Below are 19,001 nucleotides of genomic sequence, written 5' to 3' on the forward strand. Positions count from 1 at the left end.
ATCTTTACTCGTTGGGTGAAATTCCCTCCACAAGTCTACTAAATCGTGGGAACGTAGGGAATGGGAAAAAGTTTTAGCAGCGGATGTCGCAACCACACATTCCGATGGATATTTGTCCAATCTTGGATCAAGGGCAACATTTGAATCCCCGGCTAAAAGCAAGGTCCCCATTGGGTGAGATAGCAAAAGAGAACAAACGTGTGATAAAAAAGGGCCCGGGTTGGAGTTAGGAGCATAATATGTCATCACAGTTACCTCAACATCCTGAATTGATCCTACCAACAAGAGATACCTACCGTCGGGGTCAGCTATTTGTTTAGTACACTTGAAAGGGGCAGACTTATGAAAAGCTATCAGCACTCCCCTCTGTTTGGTTGGTCCATTAGCTAAAAATACCTGGGGATATTGGGCGTCAAAGTACTTAGGGCTAGAGAAAGAGGAGAAATGAGGTTCTTGCAAACATGCTACATGTATACGCTGTTTTTTAAGGTATTTAAATATCTTTACCCTTTTTTGTGGGGAATTCATGCCCTGAACATTCAGGGATAACCAATGCAGAGTCATCGTCAAGGGGTATTAGACATCATATATATGGCAGCGGGCACGACCCCAAAGGACCTGAAGGAGAGCAAAGAAAAAGAGGGATGGAAAGGGAGAAGAGGTAAGCAGTAGAAGAGGAAAGAAAGAACAAGCACAATAAGGCCGGGAAAATCCCGGTGTATCAATCGTGGGCTAAACATTAGTGCGAACAAACGTGGGTCCGACAGCCCACTAAAAGGTCGGTGGTTGGCTGGGACCATAGTCCCAGACAAGTATCGACTCCTTAGGGGCGCAGTGGTCCACCGGACCCCTTCGGCCTATATTATCCATAAACCATAGAAAAAAAAACAAGAACAACTTGAGCACACATTATACCAGTAAACATATATTACCAACATAGTGGGAGTAAACACTAGCTCCCAAGTCAAACCTGAAATTGGTGGGGTCCTCAAGGGATCCCCCACCCAATAAAAAAAAAACCACGCGGTCCATAACCAGCAGGGGAAAAAGAAAACGAACAGATAAAATAATAAGTATACCCCCCAAAAAAAAAGTTACCATCAGTACGGCTCCAAAGAGCCTCTACGGGATCCTGGACCCGAGGGAGACAACAGTTCCAGTCAGAAGTAGTTCAGGTTTTCATCCATTAGAAGCTGCCTGGAAGCGCTGGGCTTGAAGTGAGCGAAGGGCCTGGGAGCCCTGCCTGGAGACTTGCGAGGAACCGCGGAGAGGCTGAGACCTCTGTGGATGCAGAGTAGAGGAGCCTTCTTGAGATGCAGAGAGATCCAGGTGGAGTTCTTGGAAGTGGCGTTTCAGATCAGACACAGAGGAAGCTTGAACGTGGCGACCTTGGTAGAAAAAGGAAAGTTTGAAAGGAAAACCCCATCTGTATTTAATACCGTTGGATTGCAAAACTTGAAGGTAAGGTTTCAGGGTTCTCCGCTTGGCAAATGTAACCGGAGAGAGATCAGAGAACAATTGCAAAGAATGGTTTTGGAAAGAAATTTCCGGGCGATCTCTTGCTGCCTGCAAAAGTCTTTCTTTGGTGCGATAAAAATGAAGCTTTATAATAACATCCCTAGGTGGTCCATCGGTAGGTTTGGGCGCTAAGGATCAGTGGATACGATCAAATTCGAGACGTTCAAGTGGGATATCTGGGGCCAACTCCTGAAAGAGAACCGTGACCGTGCCTTGCAAATCAGTGATAACTTCAGGAAGTCCTCGGATCCTCAGGTTGTTTCTGCGGGCCCTATTTTCAGAATCTTCTAATTTATCACGCAGCATATCCAGCTCAGCATGCAGTTTGTCAACTTCTTCCTCATGGCCCCCAAGAACTGTAGTAGTCAAGTTCATGCGCTGTTCTAGTTGGTTTGTGCGGTGGCCTAGTTCTTTAAGGCCCCGCATGAGGTCTGAGGAGAGCTTGCGTGAGGCTATAGTAATCTCATCCCGCACTATGGAACGAAATTTTACTAGCATATCATCATCTTGCTGATTATCAGGGCTTACCAGGTCCGAGGGATATTGCAGCAGGCTGTCCGTGGGGGAAGCAGGAGGAGCTGCAGAGAGCCTGGTAGTATCGTCTGGCTCCGGAGGTTCGGGCGCCATCTTGTCCCTCCCGGTAGCGGCAGCTATTTTAGGCTGTTTAGGGAACTTAAGCTTATGTTTCTGCGAACGGTGCATATCCGCGGGTGCCAGGTGATGTCCGCCGTTCCAGGAGCTATGCGGTCTGCGGTAGCTCGGCAGTAGTGCTCTATTGGCCGAAGGTGAAGAGGCCGGTGGCGCGGAGCACGGGGATTAGGCAGCCATCTCCCGCGATCGCGCGCATGCGCCCCCCCTAAACTGTGCTTTCTATTGACAGATTTCACGTACGGCTGCCAGAGGGGTAAGGCGTGGCAAGAGCTTTGAGTTTGCCTGACTGTGAAAAAGTTAAAGGTAAGCACTGCTTCTGCCCGGTTTTGAACTGAGAACCTTTCGCGTGTAAGGCGAACGTGATAACCACTACACTACAGCACCCCATTTTTACAGCTCAGCTGTGTCTTGCAAACCAAAAGTCTACGTGAATGTACAATGCGTGAATAAGGCAGCTTAAGGTGACTGTGGCAAAAATCACTAGCATGTGCACAGTGTTTCTGCCCGGTTTCGAACCGGGGACCTTTCGCGTGTTAGGCGAACATGATAACAACTACTCTACAGAAACCCACCTTCATGGATTTTTGCGGGTTGGGTGGTCGGAGGTTGGGGTTCACCATATTAGCTATTTTTTGTTTCTGGTTATTTGATAACCTGAGTCCAGTTTACCATCCTTGCATATTATACTCTTGGGTAATGAAGAAAACAAGGAAGAAAGCCCATCTCAGATGCCTAACTTGATGCAAAGAACATGCTGAAAACAGCCAGTACTGGCAAGATACACTGAGTCATGGATATCACCTCTAGCTTTTCCACACACTTTTATCACCAGGTCAGCTGAAAACATACACCAATGGTCGTCAGGTTTTCCAGCTCAGGTGACTAAGCATGAGAACCAAAGTCCACATTCCAAATGCCTTTGGGTCCAGAAAAGAAGTTTGCCTAATCACTAAACACTTACAGCGATGGTAAGGTTTTTCAGCTCAGCTGACTAAGCTGGAGAACCAAAGTCCACATTCCAATTGCCTTTGGGTCCAGAAAAGAAGTTTGCCTAAACACTTACAGCAATGGTCAGCAGGTATTGCTGGTCAGCTCATACAGAATTTGCACTTTAGGCACTGCAGCAAAACTTTACCTATGTAGGACCAGCAAACCAACTCACCTAACATCTTCAGGCTAGGGTCTTCAGGTTCTCCTGGTTGACTCACAAAGAGTGAAGAAAAAGAGATCCCGTTCAAGGTGTTACACCTAAACTGTGCTTTCTATTGACAGATTTCACGTACGGCTGCCAGAGGGGCAAGGCGTGGCAAGAGCTTTGAGTTTGCCTGACTGTGAAAAAGTTAAAGGTAAGCACTGTTTCTGCCCGGTTTCGAACCGGAGACCTTTCGCGTGTAAGGCGAACGTGATAACCACTACACTACAGAAACCCATTTTCACAGCTCAGCTGTGTCTTGCAAACCGAAAGTCTACGTTAATGTACGATGGGTGAATAAGGCAGCTGAAAGTGACTGTGGCAAAAATCACTAGCATGTGCACAGTGTTTCTGCCCGGTTTCGAACCAGGGACCTTTCGCGTGTTAGGCGAATGTGATAACCACTACACTACAGAAACCCACCTTGAGAGATTTTTGCGGGTTGGGTGGTCGGAGGTTGGGGTCACCATATTAGCTATTTTTTGTTTCTGGTTATTTGATAACCTGAGTCCAGTTTACCGTCCTTGCATATTATACTCTTGGGTAATGAAGAAAACAAGGAAGAAAGCCCATCTCAGATGCCTAACTTGATGCAAAGAACATGCTGAAAACAGCCAGTACTGGCAAGATACACTGAGTCATGGATATCACCTCTAGCTTTTCCACACACTTTTATCACCAGGTCAGCTGAAAACATACACCAATGGTCGTCAGGTTTTCCAGCTCAGGTGACTAAGCATGAGAACCAAAGTTCACATTCCAAATGCCTTTGGGTCCAGAAAAGAAGTTTGCCTAAACACTTACAGCGATGGTCAGGTTTTTCAGCTCAGCTGACTAAGCTGGAGAACGAAAGTCCACATTCCAAATGCCTTTGGGTCCAGAAAAGAAGTTTGCCTAATCACTAAACACTTACAGCGATGGTCAGGTTTTTCAGCTCAGCTGACTAAGCTGGAGAACCAAAGTCCACATTCCAATTGCCTTTGGGACCAGAAAAGAAGATTGCCTAAACACTTACAGCAATGGTCAGCAGGTATTGCTGGTCAGCTCATACAGAATTTGCACTATAGGCACTGCAGCAAAACTTTACCTATGTAGGACCAGCAAACCAACTCACCTAACATCTTCAGGCTAGGGTCTTCAGGTTCTCCTGGTTGACTCACAAAGAGTGAAGAAAAAGAGCTCCCGTTCAAGGTGTTGCACCTAAACTGTGCTTTCTATTGACAGATTTCACGTACGGCTGCCAGAGAGGCAAGGCGTGGCAAGAGCTTTGAGTTTGCCTGACTGTGAAAAAGTTAAAGGTAAGCACTGTTTCTGCCCGGTTTCGAACCGGGGACCTTTCGCGTGTAAGGCGAACGTGATAACCACTACACTACAGAAACCCATTTTCACAGCTCAGCTGTGTCTTGCAAACCGAAAGTCTACGTTAATGTACGATGGGTGAATAAGGCAGCTGAAAGTGACTGTGGCAAAAATCACTAGCATGTGCACAGTGGTTCTGCCTGGTTTTGAACCGGGGACCTTTCGCGTGTTAGGCGAACGTGATAACCACTTCACTACAGAAACCCACCTTGATGGATTTTGCGGGTTGGGTGGTCAGAGGTTGGGGTCACCATATTAACTATTTTTTGTTTCTGGTAATTTCATAACCTGAGTCCAGTTTACCGTCCTTGCAAATTATACTCTTGGGTAATGAAGAAAACAAGGAAGAAAGCCCATCTCAGATGACTAACTTGATGCAAAGAACATGCTGAAAACAGCCAGTACTGGCAAGATACACTGAGTCATGGATATCACCTCTAGCTTTTCCACACACGTTTATCACCAGGTCAGCTGAAAACATACACCAATGGTCGTCAGGTTTTCCAGCTCAGGTGACTAAGCAGGAGAACCAAAGTCCACATTCCAAATGCCTTTGGGTCCAGAAAAGAAGTTTGCCTAATCACTAAACACTTACAGCGATGGTCAGGTTTTTCAGCTCAGCTGACTAAGCTGGAGAACCAAAGTCCACATTCCAATTGCCTTTGGGTCCAGAAAAGAAGTTTGCCTAAACACTTACAGCAATGGTCAGCAGGTATTGCTGGTCAGCTCATACAGAATTTGCACTATAGGCACTGCAGCAAAACTTTACCTATGTAGGACCAGCAAACCAACTCACCTAACATCTTCAGGCTAGGGTCTTCAGGTTCTCCTGGTTGACTCACAAAGAGTGAAGAAAAAGAGATCCCGTTCAAGGTGTTACACCTAAACTGTGCTTTCTATTGACAGATTTCACGTACGGCTGCCAGAGGGGCAAGGCGTGGCAAGAGCTTTGAGTTTGCCTGACTGTGAAAAAGTTAAAGGTAAGCACTGTTTCTGCCCGGTTTCGAACCGGAGACCTTTCGCGTGTAAGGCGAACGTGATAACCACTACACTACAGAAACCCATTTTCACAGCTCAGCTGTGTCTTGCAAACCGAAAGTCTACGTTAATGTACGATGGGTGAATAAGGCAGCTGAAAGTGACTGTGGCAAAAATCACTAGCATGTGCACAGTGTTTCTGCCCGGTTTCGAACCAGGGACCTTTCGCGTGTTAGGCGAATGTGATAACCACTACACTACAGAAACCCACCTTGAGAGATTTTTGCGGGTTGGGTGGTCGGAGGTTGGGGTCACCATATTAGCTATTTTTTGTTTCTGGTTATTTGATAACCTGAGTCCAGTTTACCGTCCTTGCATATTATACTCTTGGGTAATGAAGAAAACAAGGAAGAAAGCCCATCTCAGATGCCTAACTTGATGCAAAGAACATGCTGAAAACAGCCAGTACTGGCAAGATACACTGAGTCATGGATATCACCTCTAGCTTTTCCACACACTTTTATCACCAGGTCAGCTGAAAACATACACCAATGGTCGTCAGGTTTTCCAGCTCAGGTGACTAAGCATGAGAACCAAAGTTCACATTCCAAATGCCTTTGGGTCCAGAAAAGAAGTTTGCCTAAACACTTACAGCGATGGTCAGGTTTTTCAGCTCAGCTGACTAAGCTGGAGAACGAAAGTCCACATTCCAAATGCCTTTGGGTCCAGAAAAGAAGTTTGCCTAATCACTAAACACTTACAGCGATGGTCAGGTTTTTCAGCTCAGCTGACTAAGCTGGAGAACCAAAGTCCACATTCCAATTGCCTTTGGGACCAGAAAAGAAGTTTGCCTAAACACTTACAGCAATGGTCAGCAGGTATTGCTGGTCAGCTCATACAGAATTTGCACTATAGGCACTGCAGCAAAACTTTACCTATGTAGGACCAGCAAACCAACTCACCTAACATCTTCAGGCTAGGGTCTTCAGGTTCTCCTGGTTGACTCACAAAGAGTGAAGAAAAAGAGCTCCCGTTCAAGGTGTTGCACCTAAACTGTGCTTTCTATTGACAGATTTCACGTACGGCTGCCAGAGAGGCAAGGCGTGGCAAGAGCTTTGAGTTTGCCTGACTGTGAAAAAGTTAAAGGTAAGCACTGTTTCTGCCCGGTTTCGAACCGGGGACCTTTCGCGTGTAAGGCGAACGTAATAACCACTACACTACAGAAACCCATTTTCACAGCTCAGCTGTGTCTTGCAAACCGAAAGTCTACGTTAATGTACGATGGGTGAATAAGGCAGCTGAAAGTGACTGTGGCAAAAATCACTAGCATGTGCACAGTGGTTCTGCCTGGTTTTGAACCGGGGACCTTTCGCGTGTTAGGCGAACGTGATAACCACTTCACTACAGAAACCCACCTTGATGGATTTTTGCGGGTTGGGTGGTCAGAGGTTGGGGTCACCATATTAACTATTTTTTGTTTCTGGTAATTTCATAACCTGAGTCCAGTTTACCGTCCTTGCAAATTATACTCTTGGGTAATGAAGAAAACAAGGAAGAAAGCCCATCTCAGATGACTAACTTGATGCAAAGAACATGCTGAAAACAGCCAGTACTGGCAAGATACACTGAGTCATGGATATCACCTCTAGCTTTTCCACACACGTTTATCACCAGGTCAGCTGAAAACATACACCAATGGTCGTCAGGTTTTCCAGCTCAGGTGACTAAGCAGGAGAACCAAAGTCCACATTCCAAATGCCTTTGGGTCCAGAAAAGAAGTTTGCCTAATCACTAAACACTTACAGCGATGGTCAGGTTTTTCAGCTCAGCTGACTAAGCTGGAGAACCAAAGTCCACATTCCAATTGCCTTTGGGTCCAGAAAAGAAGTTTGCCTAAACACTTACAGCAATGGTCAGCAGGTATTGCTGGTCAGCTCATACAGAATTTGCACTATAGGCACTGCAGCAAAACTTTACCTATGTAGGACCAGCAAACCAACTCACCTAACATCTTCAGGCTAGGGTCTTCAGGTTCTCCTGGTTGACTCACAAAGAGTGAAGAAAAAGAGATCCCGTTCAAGGTGTTGCACCTAAACTGTGCTTTCTATTGACAGATTTCAAGTACAGCTGCCAGAGGGGCAAGGCGTGGCAAGAGCTTTGAGTTTGCCTGACTGTGAAAAAGTTAAAGGTAAGCACTGTTTCTGCCCGGTTTCGAACCAGGGACCTTTCGCGTGTAAGGCGAACGTGATAACCACTACACTACAGAAACCCATTTTCACAGCTCAGCTGTGTCTTGCAAACCGAAAGTCTACGTTAATGTACGATGGGTGAATAAGGCAGCTGAAAGTGACTGTGGCAAAAATCACTAGCATGTGCACAGTGTTTCTGCCTGGTTTCGAACCAGGGACCTTTCGCGTGTTAGGCGAACGTGATAACCACTACACTACAGAAACCCACCTTGATGGATTTTTGCGGGTTGGGTGGTCAGAGGTTGGGGTCACCATATTAACTATTTTTTGTTTCTGGTAATTTCATAACCTGAGTCCAGTTTACCGTCCTTGCAAATTATACTCTTGGGTAATGAAGAAAACAAGGAAGAAAGCCCATCTCAGATGACTAACTTGATGCAAAGAACATGCTGAAAACAGCCAGTACTGGCAAGATACACTGAGTCATGGATATCACCTCTAGCTTTTCCACACACGTTTATCACCAGGTCAGCTGAAAACATACACCAATGGTCGTCAGGTTTTCCAGCTCAAGTGACTAAGCATGAGAACCAAAGTCCACATTCCAAATGCCTTTGGGTCCAGAAAAGAAGTTTGCCTAATCACTAAACACTTACAGCGATGGTCAGGTTTTTCAGCTCAGCTGACTAAGCTGGAGAACCAAAGTCCACATTCCAATTGCCTTTGGGTCCAGAAAAGAAGTTTGCCTAAACACTTACAGCAATGGTCAGCAGGTATTGCTGGTCAGCTCATACAGAATTTGCACTATAGGCACTGCAGCAAAACTTTACCTATGTAGGACCAGCAAACCAACTCACCTAACATCTTCAGACTAGGGTCTTCAGGTTCTCCTGGTTGACTCACAAAGAGTGAAGAAAAAAAGATCCCGTTCAAGGTGTTGCACCTAAACTGTGCTTTCTATTGACAGATTTCACGTACGGCTGCCAGAGGGGCAAGGCGTGGCAAGAGTTTTGAGTTTGCCTGACTGTGAAAAAGTTAAAGGTAAGCACTGTTTCTGCCCGGTTTCGAACCGGGGACCTTTCGCGTGTAAGGCGAACGTGATAACCACTACACTACAGAAACCCATTTTCACAGCTCAGCTGTGTCTTGCAAACCGAAAGTCTACGTTAATGTACGATGGGTGAATAAGGCAGCTGAAAGTGACTGTGGCAAAAATCACTAGCATGTGCACAGTGTTTCTGCCCGGTTTCGAACCGTGGACCTTTCGCGTGTTAGGCGAACGTGATAACCACTACACTACAGAAACCCACCTTGATGGATTTTTGCGGGTTGGGTGGTCGGAGGTTGGGGTCACCATATTAGCTATTTTTTGTTTCTGGTTATTTGATAACCTGAGTCCAGTTTACCGTCCTTGCAAATTATACTCTTGGGTAATGAAGAAAACAAGGAAGAAAGCCCATCTCAGATGACTAACTTGATGCAAAGAACATGCTGAAAACAGCCAGTACTGGCAAGATACACTGAGTCATGGATATCACCTCTAGCTTTTCCACACACTTTTATCACCAGGTCAGCTGAAAACATACACCAATGGTCGTCAGGTTTTCCAGCTCAGGTGACTAAGCAGGAGAACCAAAGTCCACATTCCAAATGCCTTTGGGTCCAGAAAAGAAGTTTGCCTAATCACTAAACACTTACAGCGATGGTTAGGTTTTTCAGCTCAGCTGACTAAGCTGGAGAACCAAAGTCCACATTCCAATTGCCTTTGGGTCCAGAAAAGAAGTTTGCCTAAACACTTACAGCAATGGTCAGCAGGTATTGCTGGTCAGCTCATACAGAATTTGCACTATAGGCACTGCAGCAAAACTTTACCTATGTAGGACCAGCAAACCAACTCACCTAACATCTTCAGGCTAGGGTCTTCAGGTTCTCCTGGTTGACTCACAAAGAGTGAAGAAAAAGAGCTCCCGTTCAAGGTGTTGCACCTAAACTGTGCTTTCTATTGACAGATTTCACGTACGGCTGCCAGAGAGGCAAGGCGTGGCAAGAGCTTTGAGTTTGCCTGACTGTGAAAAAGTTAAAGGTAAGCACTGTTTCTGCCCGGTTTCGAACCGGGGACCTTTCGCGTGTAAGGCGAACGTGATAACCACTACACTACAGAAACCCACCTTGATGGATTTCTGCAGGTTGGGTGGTCAGAGGTTGGGGTCACCATATTAGCTATTTTTTGTTTCTGGTAATTTCATAACCTGAGTCCAGTTTACCGTCCTTGCAAATTATACTCTTGGGTAATGAAGAAAACAAGGAAGAAAGCCCATCTCAGATGACTAACTTGATGCAAAGAACATGCTGAAAACAGCCAGTACTGGCAAGATACACTGAGTCATGGATATCACCTCTAGCTTTTCCACACACGTTTATCACCAGGTCAGCTGAAAACATACACCAATGGTCGTCAGGTTTTCCAGCTCAAGTGACTAAGCATGAGAACCAAAGTCCACATTCCAAATGCCTTTGGGTCCAGAAAAGAAGTTTGCCTAATCACTAAACACTTACAGCGATGGTCAGGTTTTTCAGCTCAGCTGACTAAGCTGGAGAACCAAAGTCCACATTCCAAATGCCTTTGTGTCCAGAAAAGAAGTTTGCCTAATCACTAAACACTTACAGCGATGGTCAGGTTTTTCAGCTCAGCTGACTAAGCTGGAGAACCAAAGTCCACATTCCAATTGCCTTTGGGTCCAGAAAAGAAGTTTGCCTAAACACTTACAGCAATGGTCAGCAGGTATTGCTGGTCAGCTCATACAGAATTTGCACTATAGGCACTGCAGCAAAACTTTACCTATGTAGGACCAGCAAACCAACTCACCTAACATCTTCAGGCTAGGGTCTTCAGGTTCTCCTGGTTGACTCACAAAGAGTGAAGAAAAAGTGATCCCGTTCAAGGTGTTGCACCTAAACTGTGCTTTCTATTGACAGATTTTACGTACAGCTGCCAGAGGGGCAAGGCGTGGCAAGAGCTTTGAGTTTGCCTGACTGTGAAAAAGTTAAAGGTAAGCACTGTTTCTGCCCGGTTTCGAACCAGGGACCTTTCGCATGTAAGGCGAACGTGATAACCACTACACTACAGAAACCCATTTTCACAGCTCAGCTGTGTCTTGCAAACCGAAAGTCTACGTTAATGTACGATGGGTGAATAAGGCAGCTGAAAGTGACTGTGGCAAAAATCACTAGGATGTGCACAGTGTTTCTGCTCGGTTTCGAACCGGGGACCTTGCGCGTGTTAGGCGAACGTGATAACCACTACACTACAGAAACCCACCTTGATGGATTTTTGCAGGTTGGGTGGTCAGAGGTTGGGGTCACCATATTAGCTATTTTTTGTTTCTGGTAATTTCATAACCTGAGTCCAGTTTACCGTCCTTGCAAATTATACTCTTGGGTAATGAAGAAAACAAGGAAGAAAGCCCATCTCAGATGACTAACTTGATGCAAAGAACATGCTGAAAACAGCCAGTACTGGCAAGATACACTGAGTCATGGATATCACCTCTAGCTTTTCCACACACGTTTATCACCAGGTCAGCTGAAAACATACACCAATGGTCGTCAGGTTTTCCAGCTCAAGTGACTAAGCATGAGAACCAAAGTCCACATTCCAAATGCCTTTGGGTCCAGAAAAGAAGTTTGCCTAATCACTAAACACTTACAGCGATGGTCAGGTTTTTCAGCTCAGCTGACTAAGCTGGAGAACCAAAGTCCACATTCCAATTGCCTTTGGGTCCAGAAAAGAAGTTTGCCTAAACACTTACAGCAATGGTCAGCAGGTATTGCTGGTCAGCTCATACAGAATTTGCACTATAGGCACTGCAGCAAAACTTTACCTATGTAGGACCAGCAAACCAACTCACCTAACATCTTCAGGCTAGGGTCTTCAGGTTCTCCTGGTTGACTCACAAAGAGTGAAGAAAAAGTGATCCCGTTCAAGGTGTTGCACCTAAACTGTGCTTTCTATTGACTGATTTCACGTACAGCTGCCAGAGGGGCAAGGCGTGGCAAGAGCTTTGAGTTTGCCTGACTGTGAAAAAGTTAAAGGTAAGCACTGTTTCTGCCCGGTTTCGAACCGGGGACCTTTCGCGTGTAAGGCGAATGTGATAACCACTACACTACAGAAACCCATTTTCACAGCTCACCTGTGTCTTGCAAACCGAAAGTCTACGTTAATGTACGATGGGTGAATAAGGCAGCTGAAAGTGACTGTGGCAAAAATCACTAGCATGTGCACAGTGTTTCTGCCCGGTTTCGAACCGTAGACCTTTCGCATGTTAGGCGAACGTGATAACCACTACACTACAGAAACCCACCTTGATGGATTTTTGCGGGTTGGGTGGTCGGAGGTTGGGGTCACCATATTAGCTATTTTTTGTTTCTGGTTATTTGATAACCTGAGTCCAGTTTACCGTCCTTGCAAATTATACTCTTGGGTAATGAAGAAAACAAGGAAGAAAGCCCATCTCAGATGACTAAGTTGATGCAAAGAACATGCTGAAAACAGCCAGTACTGGCAATATACACTGAGTCATGGATATCACCTCTAGCTTTTCCACACACGTTTATCACCAGGTCAGCTGAAAACATACACCAATGGTCGTCAGGTTTTCCAGCTCAAGTGACTAAGCATGAGAACCAAAGTACACATTCCAAATGCCTTTGGGTCCAGAAAAGAAGTTTGCCTAATCACTAAACACTTACAGCGATGGTCAGGTTTTTCAGCTCAGCTGACTAAGCTGGAGAACCAAAGTCCACATTCCAATTGCCTTTGGGTCCAGAAAAGAAGTTTGCCTAAACACTTACAGCAATGGTCAGCAGGTATTGCTGGTCAGCTCATACAGAATTTGCACTATAGGCACTGCAGCAAAACTTTACCTATGTAGGACCAGCAAACCAACTCACCTAACATCTTCAGGCTAGGGTCTTCAGGTTCTCCTGGTTGACTCACAAAGAGTGAAGAAAAAGTGATCCCGTTCAAGGTGTTGCACCTAAACTGTGCTTTCTATTGACAGATTTTACGTACAGCTGCCAGAGGGGCAAGGCGTGGCAAGAGCTTTGAGTTTGCCTGACTGTGAAAAAGTTAAAGGTAAGCACTGTTTCTGCCCGGTTTCGAACCAGGGACCTTTCGCGTGTAAGGCGAACGTGATAACCACTACACTACAGAAACCTATTTTCACAGCTCAGCTGTGTCTTGCAAACCGAAAGTCTACGTCAATGTACGATGGGTGAATAAGGCAGCTGAAAGTGACTGTGGCAAAAATCACTAGCATGTGCACAGTGTTTCTGCCCGGTTTCGAACCGGGGACCTTTCGCGTGTTAGGCAAACGTAATAACCACAACACTACAGAAACCCACCTTGATGGATTTCTGCAGGTTGGGTGGTCAGAGGTTGGGGTCACCATATTAGCTATTTTTTGTTTCTGGTAATTTCATAACCTGAGTCCAGTTTACCGTCCTTGCAAATTATACTCTTGGGTAATGAAGAAAACAAGGAAGAAAGCCCATCTCAGATGACTAACTTGATGCAAAGAACATGCTGAAAACAGCCAGTACTGGCAAGATACACTGAGTCATGGATATCACCTCTAGCTTTTCCACACACGTTTATCACCAGGTCAGCTGAAAACATACACCAATGGTCGTCAGGTTTTCCAGCTCAAGTGACTAAGCATGAGAACCAAAGTCCACATTCCAAATGCCTTTGGGTCCAGAAAAGAAGTTTGCCTAATCACTAAACACTTACAGCGATGGTCAGGTTTTTCAGCTCAGCTGACTAAGCTGGAGAACCAAAGTCCACATTCCAATTGCCTTTGGGTCCAGAAAAGAAGTTTGCCTAAACACTTACAGCAATGGTCAGCAGGTATTGCTGGTCAGCTCATACAGAATTTGCACTATAGGCACTGCAGCAAAACTTTACCTATGTAGGACCAGCAAACCAACTCACCTAACATCTTCAGGCTAGGGTCTTCAGGTTCTCCTGGTTGACTCACAAAGAGTGAAGAAAAAGTGATCCCGTTCAAGGTGTTGCACCTAAACTGTGCTTTCTATTGACAGATTTTACGTACAGCTGCCAGAGGGGCAAGGCGTGGCAAGAGCTTTGAGTTTGCCTGACTGTGAAAAAGTTAAAGGTAAGCACTGTTTCTGCCCGGTTTCGAACCAGGGACCTTTCGCGTGTAAGGCGAACGTGATAACCACTACACTACAGAAACCTATTTTCACAGCTCAGCTGTGTCTTGCAAACCGAAAGTCTACGTCAATGTACGATGGGTGAATAAGGCAGCTGAAAGTGACTGTGGCAAAAATCACTAGCATGTGCACAGTGTTTCTGCCCGGTTTCCATCCGGGGACCTTTCGCGTGTTAGGCAAACGTAATAACCACTACACTACAGAAACCCACCTTGATGGATTTCTGCAGGTTGGGTGGTCAGAGGTTGGGGTCACCATATTAGCTATTTTTTGTTTCTGGTAATTTCATAACCTGAGTCCAGTTTACCGTCCTTGCAAATTATACTCTTGGGTAATGAAGAAAACAAGGAAGAAAGCCCATCTCAGATGACTAACTTGATGCAAAGAACATGCTGAAAACAGCCAGTACTGGCAAGATACACTGAGTCATGGATATCACCTCTAGCTTTTCCACACACGTTTATCACCAGGTCAGCTGAAAACATACACCAATGGTCGTCAGGTTTTCCAGCTCAAGTGACTAAGCATGAGAACCAAAGTCCACATTCCAAATGCCTTTGGGTCCAGAAAAGAAGTTTGCCTAATCACTAAACACTTACAGCGATGGTCAGGTTTTTCAGCTCAGCTGACTAAGCTGGAGAACCAAAGTCCACATTCCAAATGCCTTTGGGTCCAGAAAAGAAGTTTGCCTAATCACTAAACACTTACAGCGATGGTCAGGTTTTTCAGCTCAGCTGACTAAGCTGGAGAACCAAAGTCCACATTCCAATTGCCTTTGGGTCCAGAAAAGAAGTTTGCCTAAACACTTACAGCAATGGTCAGCAGGTATTGCTGGTCAGCTCATACAGAATTTGCACTATAGGCACTGCAGCAAAACTTTACCTATGTAGGACCAGCAAACCAACTCACCTAACATCTTCAGGCTAAGGTCTTCAGGTTCTCCTGGTTGACTCACAAAGAGTGAAGAAAAAGAGCTCCCGTTCAAGGTGTTGCACCTAAACTGTGCTTTCTATTGACAGATTTCACGTACGGCTGCCAGAGGGGCAAGGCGTGGCAAGAGCTTTGAGTTTACCTGACTGTGAAAAAGTTAAAGGTAAGCACTGTTTCTGCCCGGTTTCGAACCGGGGACCTTTCGCGTGTAAGGCGAACGTGATAACCACTACACTACAGAAACCCATTTTCACAGCTCAGCTGTGTCTTGCAAACCGAAAGTCTACATTAATGTACGATGGGTGAATAAGGCAGCTGAAAGTGACTGTGGCAAAAATCACTAGCATGTGCACAGTGTTTCTGCCCGGTTTCGAACCGGGGACCTTTCGCGTGTTAGGCAAACGTGATAACCACTACACTACAGAAACCCACCTTGATGGATTTTTGCAGGTTGGGTGGTCAGAGGTTGGGGTCACCATATTAGCTATTTTTTGTTTCTGGTAATTTCATAACCTGAGTCCAGTTTACCGTCCTTGCAAATTATACTCTTGGGTAATGAAGAAAACAAGGAAGAAAGCCCATCTCAGATGACTAACTTGATGCAAAGAACATGCTGAAAACAGCCAGTACTGGCAAGATACACTGAGTCATGGATATCACCTCTAGCTTTTCCACACACGTTTATCACCAGGTCAGCTGAAAACATACACCAATGGTCGTCAGGTTTTCCAGCTCAAGTGACTAAGCATGAGAACCAAAGTCCACATTCCAAATGCCTTTGGGTCCAGAAAAGAAGTTTGCCTAATCACTAAACACTTACAGCGATGGTCAGGTTTTTCAGCTCAGCTGACTAAGCTGGAGAACCAAAGTCCACATTCCAATTGCCTTTGGGTCCAGAAAAGAAGTTTGCCTAAACACTTACAGCAATGGTCAGCAGGTATTGCTGGTCAGCTCATACAGAATTTGCACTATAGGCACTGCAGCAAAACTTTACCTATGTAGGACCAGCAAACCAACTCACCTAACATCTTCAGGCTAGGGTCTTCAGGTTCTCCTGGTTGACTCACAAAGAGTGAAGAAAAAGTGATCCCGTTCAAGGTGTTGCACCTAAACTGTGCTTTCTATTGACTGATTTCACGTACAGCTGCCAGAGGGGCAAGGCGTGGCAAGAGCTTTGAGTTTGCCTGACTGTGAAAAAGTTAAAGGTAAGCACTGTTTCTGCCCGGTTTCGAACCGGGGACCTTTCGCGTGTAAGGCGAATGTGATAACCACTACACTACAGAAACCCATTTTCACAGCTCACCTGTGTCTTGCAAACCGAAAGTCTACGTTAATGTACGATGGGTGAATAAGGCAGCTGAAAGTGACTGTGGCAAAAATCACTAGCATGTGCACAGTGTTTCTGCCCGGTTTCGAACCGTAGACCTTTCGCATGTTAGGCGAACGTGATAACCACTACACTACAGAAACCCACCTTGATGGATTTTTGCGGGTTGGGTGGTCGGAGGTTGGGGTCACCATATTAGCTATTTTTTGTTTCTGGTTATTTGATAACCTGAGTCCAGTTTACCGTCCTTGCAAATTATACTCTTGGGTAATGAAGAAAACAAGGAAGAAAGCCCATCTCAGATGACTAAGTTGATGCAAAGAACATGCTGAAAACAGCCAGTACTGGCAATATACACTGAGTCATGGATATCACCTCTAGCTTTTCCACACACGTTTATCACCAGGTCAGCTGAAAACATACACCAATGGTCGTCAGGTTTTCCAGCTCAAGTGACTAAGCATGAGAACCAAAGTACACATTCCAAATGCCTTTGGGTCCAGAAAAGAAGTTTGCCTAATCACTAAACACTTACAGCGATGGTCAGGTTTTTCAGCTCAGCTGACTAAGCTGGAGAACCAAAGTCCACATTCCAATTGCCTTTGGGTCCAGAAAAGAAGTTTGCCTAAACACTTACAGCAATGGTCAGCAGGTATTGCTGGTCAGCTCATACAGAATTTGCACTATAGGCACTGCAGCAAAACTTTACCTATGTAGGACCAGCAAACCAACTCACCTAACATCTTCAGGCTAGGGTCTTCAGGTTCTCCTGGTTGACTCACAAAGAGTGAAGAAAAAGTGATCCCGTTCAAGGTGTTGCACCTAAACTGTGCTTTCTATTGACAGATTTTACGTACAGCTGCCAGAGGGGCAAGGCGTGGCAAGAGCTTTGAGTTTGCCTGACTGTGAAAAAGTTAAAGGTAAGCACTGTTTCTGCCCGGTTTCGAACCAGGGACCTTTCGCGTGTAAGGCGAACGTGATAACCACTACACTACAGAAACCTATTTTCACAGCTCAGCTGTGTCTTGCAAACCGAAAGTCTACGTCAATGTACGATGGGTGAATAAGGCAGCTGAAAGTGACTGTGGCAAAAATCACTAGCATGTGCACAGTGTTTCTGCCCGGTTTCGAACCGGGGACCTTTCGCGTGTTAGGCAAACGTAATAACCACAACACTACAGAAACCCACCTTGATGGATTTCTGCAGGTTGGGTGGTCAGAGGTTGGGGTCACCATATTAGCTATTTTTTGTTTCTGGTAATTTCATAACCTGAGTCCAGTTTACCGTCCTTGCAAATTATACTCTTGGGTAATGAAGAAAACAAGGAAGAAAGCCCATCTCAGATGACTAACTTGATGCAAAGAACATGCTGAAAACAGCCAGTACTGGCAAGATACACTGAGTCATGGATATCACCTCTAGCTTTTCCACACACGTTTATCACCAGGTCAGCTGAAAACATACACCAATGGTCGTCAGGTTTTCCAGCTCAAGTGACTAAGCATGAGAACCAAAGTCCACATTCCAAATGCCTTTGGGTCCAGAAAAGAAGTTTGCCTAATCACTAAACACTTACAGCGATGGTCAGGTTTTTCAGCTCAGCTGACTAAGCTGGAGAACCAAAGTCCACATTCCAATTGCCTTTGGGTCCAGAAAAGAAGTTTGCCTAAACACTTACAGCAATGGTCAGCAGGTATTGCTGGTCAGCTCATACAGAATTTGCACTATAGGCACTGCAGCAAAACTTTACCTATGTAGGACCAGCAAACCAACTCACCTAACATCTTCAGGCTAGGGTCTTCAGGTTCTCCTGGTTGACTCACAAAGAGTGAAGAAAAAGTGATCCCGTTCAAGGTGTTGCACCTAAACTGTGCTTTCTATTGACAGATTTTACGTACAGCTGCCAGAGGGGCAAGGCGTGGCAAGAGCTTTGAGTTTGCCTGACTGTGAAAAAGTTAAAGGTAAGCACTGTTTCTGCCCGGTTTCGAACCAGGGACCTTTCGCGTGTAAGGCGAACGTGATAACCACTACACTACAGAAACCTATTTTCACAGCTCAGCTGTGTCTTGCAAACCGAAAGTCTACGTCAATGTACGATGGGTGAATAAGGCAGCTGAAAGTGACTGTGGCAAAAATCACTAGCATGTGCACAGTGTTTCTGCCCGGTTTCCATCCGGGGACCTTTCGCGTGTTAGGCAAACGTAATAACCACTACACTACAGAAACCCACCTTGATGGATTTCTGCAGGTTGGGTGGTCAGAGGTTGGGGTCACCATATTAGCTATTTTTTGTTTCTGGTAATTTCATAACCTGAGTCCAGTTTACCGTCCTTGCAAATTATACTCTTGGGTAATGAAGAAAACAAGGAAGAAAGCCCATCTCAGATGACTAACTTGATGCAAAGAACATGCTGAAAACAGCCAGTACTGGCAAGATACACTGAGTCATGGATATCACCTCTAGCTTTTCCACACACGTTTATCACCAGGTCAGCTGAAAACATACACCAATGGTCGTCAGGTTTTCCAGCTCAAGTGACTAAGCATGAGAACCAAAGTCCACATTCCAAATGCCTTTGGGTCCAGAAAAGAAGTTTGCCTAATCACTAAACACTTACAGCG

At 45.4% G+C, this 19,001-nt stretch overlaps 16 non-coding genes across 16 annotated transcripts; all 16 read right to left on the reverse strand.

Annotated features, from left to right (window-relative positions):
* Positions 1–2,480: 2,480 nt before the first annotated feature.
* TRNAV-UAC (transfer RNA valine (anticodon UAC)) lies at positions 2,481–2,550 on the reverse strand. Its single transcript has one exon. It is a non-coding gene; the product is annotated as a tRNA-Val (tRNA).
* A 973-nt stretch (positions 2,551–3,523) lies between these two features.
* TRNAV-UAC (transfer RNA valine (anticodon UAC)) lies at positions 3,524–3,596 on the reverse strand. Its single transcript has one exon. It is a non-coding gene; the product is annotated as a tRNA-Val (tRNA).
* Positions 3,597–4,667: 1,071 nt separating this feature from the next.
* Positions 4,668–4,740, reverse strand: TRNAV-UAC (transfer RNA valine (anticodon UAC)). Its single transcript has one exon. It is a non-coding gene; the product is annotated as a tRNA-Val (tRNA).
* Positions 4,741–5,708: 968 nt separating this feature from the next.
* On the reverse strand, positions 5,709–5,781 carry TRNAV-UAC (transfer RNA valine (anticodon UAC)). Its single transcript has one exon. It is a non-coding gene; the product is annotated as a tRNA-Val (tRNA).
* Positions 5,782–6,852: 1,071 nt separating this feature from the next.
* On the reverse strand, positions 6,853–6,925 carry TRNAV-UAC (transfer RNA valine (anticodon UAC)). Its single transcript has one exon. It is a non-coding gene; the product is annotated as a tRNA-Val (tRNA).
* A 969-nt stretch (positions 6,926–7,894) lies between these two features.
* TRNAV-UAC (transfer RNA valine (anticodon UAC)) lies at positions 7,895–7,967 on the reverse strand. The gene has a single exon. It is a non-coding gene; the product is annotated as a tRNA-Val (tRNA).
* Positions 7,968–8,936: 969 nt separating this feature from the next.
* Positions 8,937–9,009, reverse strand: TRNAV-UAC (transfer RNA valine (anticodon UAC)). Its single transcript has one exon. It is a non-coding gene; the product is annotated as a tRNA-Val (tRNA).
* A 969-nt stretch (positions 9,010–9,978) lies between these two features.
* On the reverse strand, positions 9,979–10,051 carry TRNAV-UAC (transfer RNA valine (anticodon UAC)). The gene has a single exon. It is a non-coding gene; the product is annotated as a tRNA-Val (tRNA).
* Positions 10,052–10,945: 894 nt separating this feature from the next.
* Positions 10,946–11,018, reverse strand: TRNAV-UAC (transfer RNA valine (anticodon UAC)). Its single transcript has one exon. It is a non-coding gene; the product is annotated as a tRNA-Val (tRNA).
* A 969-nt stretch (positions 11,019–11,987) lies between these two features.
* TRNAV-UAC (transfer RNA valine (anticodon UAC)) lies at positions 11,988–12,060 on the reverse strand. Its single transcript has one exon. It is a non-coding gene; the product is annotated as a tRNA-Val (tRNA).
* Positions 12,061–13,029: 969 nt separating this feature from the next.
* On the reverse strand, positions 13,030–13,102 carry TRNAV-UAC (transfer RNA valine (anticodon UAC)). Its single transcript has one exon. It is a non-coding gene; the product is annotated as a tRNA-Val (tRNA).
* A 969-nt stretch (positions 13,103–14,071) lies between these two features.
* On the reverse strand, positions 14,072–14,144 carry TRNAV-UAC (transfer RNA valine (anticodon UAC)). Its single transcript has one exon. It is a non-coding gene; the product is annotated as a tRNA-Val (tRNA).
* Positions 14,145–15,222: 1,078 nt separating this feature from the next.
* On the reverse strand, positions 15,223–15,295 carry TRNAV-UAC (transfer RNA valine (anticodon UAC)). The gene has a single exon. It is a non-coding gene; the product is annotated as a tRNA-Val (tRNA).
* Positions 15,296–16,264: 969 nt separating this feature from the next.
* TRNAV-UAC (transfer RNA valine (anticodon UAC)) lies at positions 16,265–16,337 on the reverse strand. The gene has a single exon. It is a non-coding gene; the product is annotated as a tRNA-Val (tRNA).
* A 969-nt stretch (positions 16,338–17,306) lies between these two features.
* On the reverse strand, positions 17,307–17,379 carry TRNAV-UAC (transfer RNA valine (anticodon UAC)). The gene has a single exon. It is a non-coding gene; the product is annotated as a tRNA-Val (tRNA).
* Positions 17,380–18,348: 969 nt separating this feature from the next.
* Positions 18,349–18,421, reverse strand: TRNAV-UAC (transfer RNA valine (anticodon UAC)). Its single transcript has one exon. It is a non-coding gene; the product is annotated as a tRNA-Val (tRNA).
* Positions 18,422–19,001: the final 580 nt, after the last annotated feature.

This window comes from Lithobates pipiens, unplaced genomic scaffold, assembly GCF_037356315.1.
Source record: "Lithobates pipiens isolate NorthernLeopardFrog02 unplaced genomic scaffold, aLitPip1_a1.2 Scaffold_8, whole genome shotgun sequence".
Taxonomy (NCBI): domain Eukaryota; kingdom Metazoa; phylum Chordata; class Amphibia; order Anura; family Ranidae; genus Lithobates; species Lithobates pipiens.